This window comes from Dipteris shenzhenensis, chromosome 14 (genome assembly GCF_047967505.1).
Source record: "Dipteris shenzhenensis isolate YYH24624 ecotype China chromosome 14, Dip_SZ_1.0, whole genome shotgun sequence".
Taxonomy (NCBI): domain Eukaryota; kingdom Viridiplantae; phylum Streptophyta; class Polypodiopsida; order Gleicheniales; family Dipteridaceae; genus Dipteris; species Dipteris shenzhenensis.
The window spans coordinates 49,138,469-49,144,481 of record NC_141609.1 but is presented as its reverse complement, the minus strand read 5'-3'; the positions used below and the strand labels follow the sequence as shown (position 1 = coordinate 49,144,481).

Sequence of the window (6,013 nt, the reverse complement as noted above, 5' to 3'; positions counted from 1 at the left end):
GCAACAATTCTTAGCAAGATATATTCTGTGCGATAAAGGACTACTAGGTAGAGTCAACCATCACATCATAAGATATGAGGTACAAAATAGAGGATCTATGCATGCACACATGATGCTATGGATAGATGAACAAGACATAGATATTGTATCAAACCAGATAGATGCACATATCCCTTACATGAATGATTTTAATAACTGGCCAGAGAAGTCAATTCAAAGAAAGCTTAACTATATGGTAAAGAGAAAACAAATCCACACATGTGGGCCAACATGCAATCTATTTGACTCAAGCACAAACCACAAATGCAAATACGGATTTCCATATCCAATACATTTAGATACTAAACCTACTATAGATCCTCTCACACAAAGATGGATCTACTTCCGTCCATCACTAGAACATCGTAATGTCATTCCATACCATGCAGGAATATTACTCTTGTGGCAAGCACATATGAATATTCAGAAAATAACAAACACAGGCCTATCATATTACCTTCTAAAATATGCGATGAAAACCGAACCCATGGGACACATGAACTTGAATCCTAGTGATGCGAAACTTCTAGGACTAGATAATCTAGATCCAATTAAATTAAAAATGATATCTGCATACATTCTTTCAAAGCCAACATCTTCAACAGAGGCAGCATTGTCATGCTTACAAATATCTACCATTCAAAGAAGCGAATCTATGCATTTCATTGACTCTCCCCATCTATGCACCAAAAATACCTTCGTGAACATTATGTTTCTGTAATGCATCCTATAGATACATATTGCAGTCGTCCAAGTGTTATGGAGAACTTGACCTTCTATGAATTCTGGAAAAAATAAAATGTCCAAAAGTCAAAGGAAAAAAACAAAGATAACATAACTATCGTAGATTCTTTTGGAAATTATGTGTATCCATCAACACAGATCGTCCGTTTCATAGATTACCACCCTGCTCATCATTTTGAAGGATTTTTTTACAACCTTCTACTAAAGAACGTAAATTTTAGAAATGAGAATGAGCTCATTTCTGAAAACAATCATATGAAATCTTACTTCTTAGAATACCATATGTGAGACCTCGTAAAAACAGAAGAAGACATCGAATCTCTTATCGATCAGTATTGCAAAGTGCACTTGCTAATAGATCAAAATCGCCACCAACTAACAAACATGATACTCCAAAAAAGCCAATTACGTGTTATTCAGAACTCCTTCATGGCTTCAATCGACGTTCATGAAGATACCAATATACATAACACAACACGCACAAAATTACTTCAAATGCAGAGACACGATATGTTTCGTGCCTCCTTACCATTGTCTAATGAACGATACATAGAATTGCAAAATGCAGAAATCATAATAATTGATGAGATCTCAATGATGACATGCTAAACATTAAACACAGTAATCAGACAACTGTGCGAAACTTGCAAGCAAACAATCTTGCAGCCTTTTGAAAATAAAAAGATGCTCTTATTCAGAGATATGTCCCAGTTGCCTCCAGTATGCAAATGTAAGGTGCGAGAAAATGAATGTGTAGAAAATGCTATATTGGAAACTCGGGTTTCTGGACAACTACAACCTTTTCATTCCTTCACACATCAATAAGTCACCTAGAAGATCCAACATACATAGAATTCTTAAACATAATTAGAATAAGACAACCAACGGTAAAAGAGATTCAGTATTACCTAGGTAATTTAATCATAAGTTATAGTGAAGCAAACGATTTCATTGACAAGGACACAACTATACTGTGCACCCATCAAAAAGACACACGATACTATAATGAGCTCATACTACATAAGAAATTCAAAGAGCATCAAATTAAAAGCATCACTGTGACATCTAATGCAGGTCAAATCTTAGAATTATTATTTCTTGTATACAGCTCAAATGCATCTTGCAAACATGGCTGGAAAGGAACCAAATGAATATATTTATGGATGGAGCACACTACAAGACCTTAGGAATTTCATGGATAATAATCAACATGAAGTACAACAATGGAAGGCAGAACATGGGGACAAAGAAATGAGAGTAAACGGTTAGTAGCCCAATTTTATTTATAAAAAATGATTAAAATTTAAATTTCAAAAATACAATAAATAACATATACATAATATCAATTCAAACATAATGCAGGTCTAACTAAGTACATAATTCAAAAAATCACAAAAGAGGACGATATCATTACTCCAATGATGTTGAGAACAGAAGCACAAGCTATAATAGATAAGCACTCAAAAGGAATTTCAGCTTATTGCCTTGAACTTCTACACTTTGGCTACAATGTAAGCTTAGCCGAACTCCTCAAAATAGATCTAAGACTGGAAATGTCATACTAGCAGAGTTCAACAACATGTTCCAAACAGACTCACCCGCGCTGCGAAGAATTTCTCCAACAAAAATCTGCTCTTCCAGTTCAAAGTCCTTCTCAAGTCTGGCCTGGGCGACGAGACTTATGGGCCGCCAATGTTGTTCACTGAAAAGCGCGAGGCGTCTTTGGATGCCGCTCGGGGTGAGACGGATCACATGATGTTTGGTGCCTTGGATGAGCTGCTCTATAAGATGGAGCTGAAACCTGACAAGATAGATTTCCTTATCGTCAATGTCAGTATGTTCTATCCTGTTCCTTCTTTGTCATCTCATCTGGTGCATCACTATAAGCTGAGGGAGGATGTTAAAACCTACAACATTTCCGGCATGGGTTGTGCGGCAGGCATGGTTGCAGTCGATCTAGCTAAGGATATACTTCGGACTCATAGAAATAAGTATGTGGTGATTGTCGGTACAGAAAATATTACTTTGAATTGGTATGATGGGAATGACCGGTCCATGCTTGTGCCCAATTGCTTGTTCCACTGTGGCTCATATGCACTACTTCTTTCTAACAAGAAGGCAGACAAAGCGCGTTCGAAATTCGAACTATTACAGTCCGTCCGGACTACAACCGGTGCTGATGATAAATCCTACAATGTCATAGTGACTCGAGAAGATGATGATGGTATCGTAGGGACGGCATTAAGTGCCAAGCTCATCGACGTTGCATCTCAAGCTTTACGCATAAGCATGACCAAACTCGTCCCGGCAGCAATGCCCGCTACGGAGCTGCTGAAAGTTGCGAGTAATGCGGTGCAGAGGACCATGTTGAAGATGGACGTAAAGCCATACATGCCAGACTTCAAGAAGGCTTTCACCCATTTCTGCATCCACCCAGGAGGTAAGGGAGTCGTGGATGGTATCGGTAAGAACCTGAGGCTAAATCAAAAAAACGCAAAAGAGTTGCCATTTACCATAGAAGGTATAACTTCCATTATTGATTTAAATTTTGCAAAAGAATCATATGGTGAACATTTTGAGTTTTTCCTGACTGCACCAAAGAACAATATATTTCAACCCCCTTTAGGTACATTCTTGACTCCATATCTTAAAATACATACAAACTTCATCTTCTAACACACAAGAAAAACTCACCGTACTTCATTTTGCTATTTCCAATAGGAAATCGCGAAGAAGACAAAGAAAAAGGCACAAAATGCCCATATTACATATATTCTATTCTATGTATTACTACAGAAAAAAGATATATTGGATAAACTAGAAATCTTGAAAAACAAATAGCACAGCACCAAACCAATCCTCCATTAAAATTGAAACATGATGTTAACAGGTACAAACCGTTCCACTCGAACTTCAAAATAGAAATCCTAGCCACCACAAACTTTAAAAGCAAAGCAGATACACTTGAAGAGAAATACATAAGAGAACTCAACACAACCGACTCGAAATATGGCTACAATAACCTCAATGGAAATCCTGCATCTACTAAAAAATTTTACTTTCTCAAAAATAGAGACATAATCTAGTATATTTAAGTAGAAGCCCATTTTCAATACATGTAAAGGACTTCCTATTTCAAACTATAGTTAAATCATACTCTTGAAGGACTCTTAATTCCTAACATATATTACTCAATTTTTTTCATTTTCAAAGTATTACTACTTTTTTTCAATACACATAAAATAATTCATGTATGAACTGTTATTAAAAAATGCATATAAAAACGTCATGTTTTTAGTGATATATAACTCCATTTATAACAATTCCAATAATAACCACTTTTAGGTATACTAGATAAATTTTCATGTATTGTTACTCTTATAATAATATTATAGTGTATTTCAAAAAATTATACTATTATAGTGCTCTTCTTCATATCATAATTAATTCTTCTCAAATTGCAAGTTTACATAAATCTAAGTTCTAAATTCACTTTAACAATCAAGTCAAGATGGAAAATATTATTTAACAATTTTTACGAAATCACGTGGTAAAATTCCACTTCATGACCAAGCACGAACTTTGCATATAGCATCTTTGCAAAGTATAAGGGAATATCGGAGCGAGCTTTCTTTGCAAATATCATCTCCCAGATGGTGGCGGCATTCTCTTTGATGTCTTGGTTAAGACACCACAAAATGGGCCATCATTCGTGGCCAACGGAGGCTGAGCTCATATCCCATATATCCTCAACATCCTCGTTCGAGATGAGGGCCTCTACAGCAGCTATCCACTTCAAGCCTTCAGAGTTATGGAAAGGGTTGGCAAGGGCAATTACCTTTGTTTGCTCTCTCTTCGTAAGTTGCATGGTGGTGTCAGCCACATCCATGAGGAATTTCGCTTGACTAGAACGTGTGCGTTCATCTTGTGTTTCGTGCTCGTCCTGTGTGGATGGTCGAGAGGGTGTCCTTGATGATGATGCCATTGTTGTGTTCATGAACTAGGATCATGGAAATGCTAAACCTAATTAGTAATAGAAAAGATACGAGTTCAATACACGAGACATACGAACATTCCAACATTTTGATTCTCATACAATTGTAAAAGATCCTTTTCTTAAAATATAAAACCATAAAACCTAGACAACCAATCATGGTAACCAATATCCATTTCAAAACAGTGCAGAATATGGTTTAGGAATATATAAAAAGTATAGGACTTGTGTAAAGTCCAATTTGAGAAATGGACTAAAAAACAGTCCAAAAATTTTGAATATACTAGTAATGTTGTTTTTTGAACTAGATTTGACAACTCAAAACAAAAGATTTGATGATTAAGTTCTAAGAACATCAATGCATAACCAAATCTCTTACAAAGGTGGTCTACATAAACATCTTCATAACTTCACAAAAATCTCTTACAAAGGTGGTCTACATAAACATCTTCATAACGTCTTGTGAATTGAGCTACTATCACCTAAGAACATCAATAGTTGACGAATAATAGATGACCAATAATAGATGATCAATTCTCTTAGAAAGGTGGTGTAAATAAACACCTTTATGTATAAGTGGTGTCTCGGGGGGGTCACTCATCATATGTAACCCTATCACGTGAGTTCAACAGAAGGATTTTTTTTATTTCTAAAATTTACAGAAATAAATATACATAAGGGACTATTTAAAATAGTTTTGGAAAAAATTTACAGATTTGTATAGAAAAGGGGTACATTTTATTAATGAAATTTTTTACAGATAAGGGACTTTAAATATAGGCCTTGAACGCACGTGATATAGAGGGTTTATACATAGTGACCCCCCCGAGAGTGGTGTGCACACACCTTTATGCCCATTTCTTTTAGAAAGGTGGTGTACATAAACCCCTTAGAAAGGTAGTGTAGATAAATCCTTTTATGTGTAAGTGGTGTACATATACACCTCACTTGGTATTAAAAAACACCCTTACCTATAAAAATACATTTGACATAAAGTTTAAAATACACCATTAAGTATAAAATGGACCTCATAAACAATCTTTATACACAATAATGAGAGTAACAAAAAAGTAGTAAACTTTTTATTAGATATTTGCTTTACATAGAAGTTCAAAACTTGTGATTACAAAGCCGTCAGCCATCATGTTACTCAGTACCAATGTCCTCAATGCCAGGCCCTTGACTACCAGGGTCCTGACTAATAGGCTGCTCTAAGCCTGGAGTCTCAGTAGCAAG

General features: G+C 35.7%; 1 pseudogene; it reads left to right on the top strand.

The window, feature by feature from the left end:
• Window positions 1–2,475: 2,475 nt before the first annotated feature.
• LOC147894756 (3-ketoacyl-CoA synthase 1 pseudogene) lies at window positions 2,476–4,513 on the top strand (annotated as a pseudogene).
• Window positions 4,514–6,013: the final 1,500 nt, after the last annotated feature.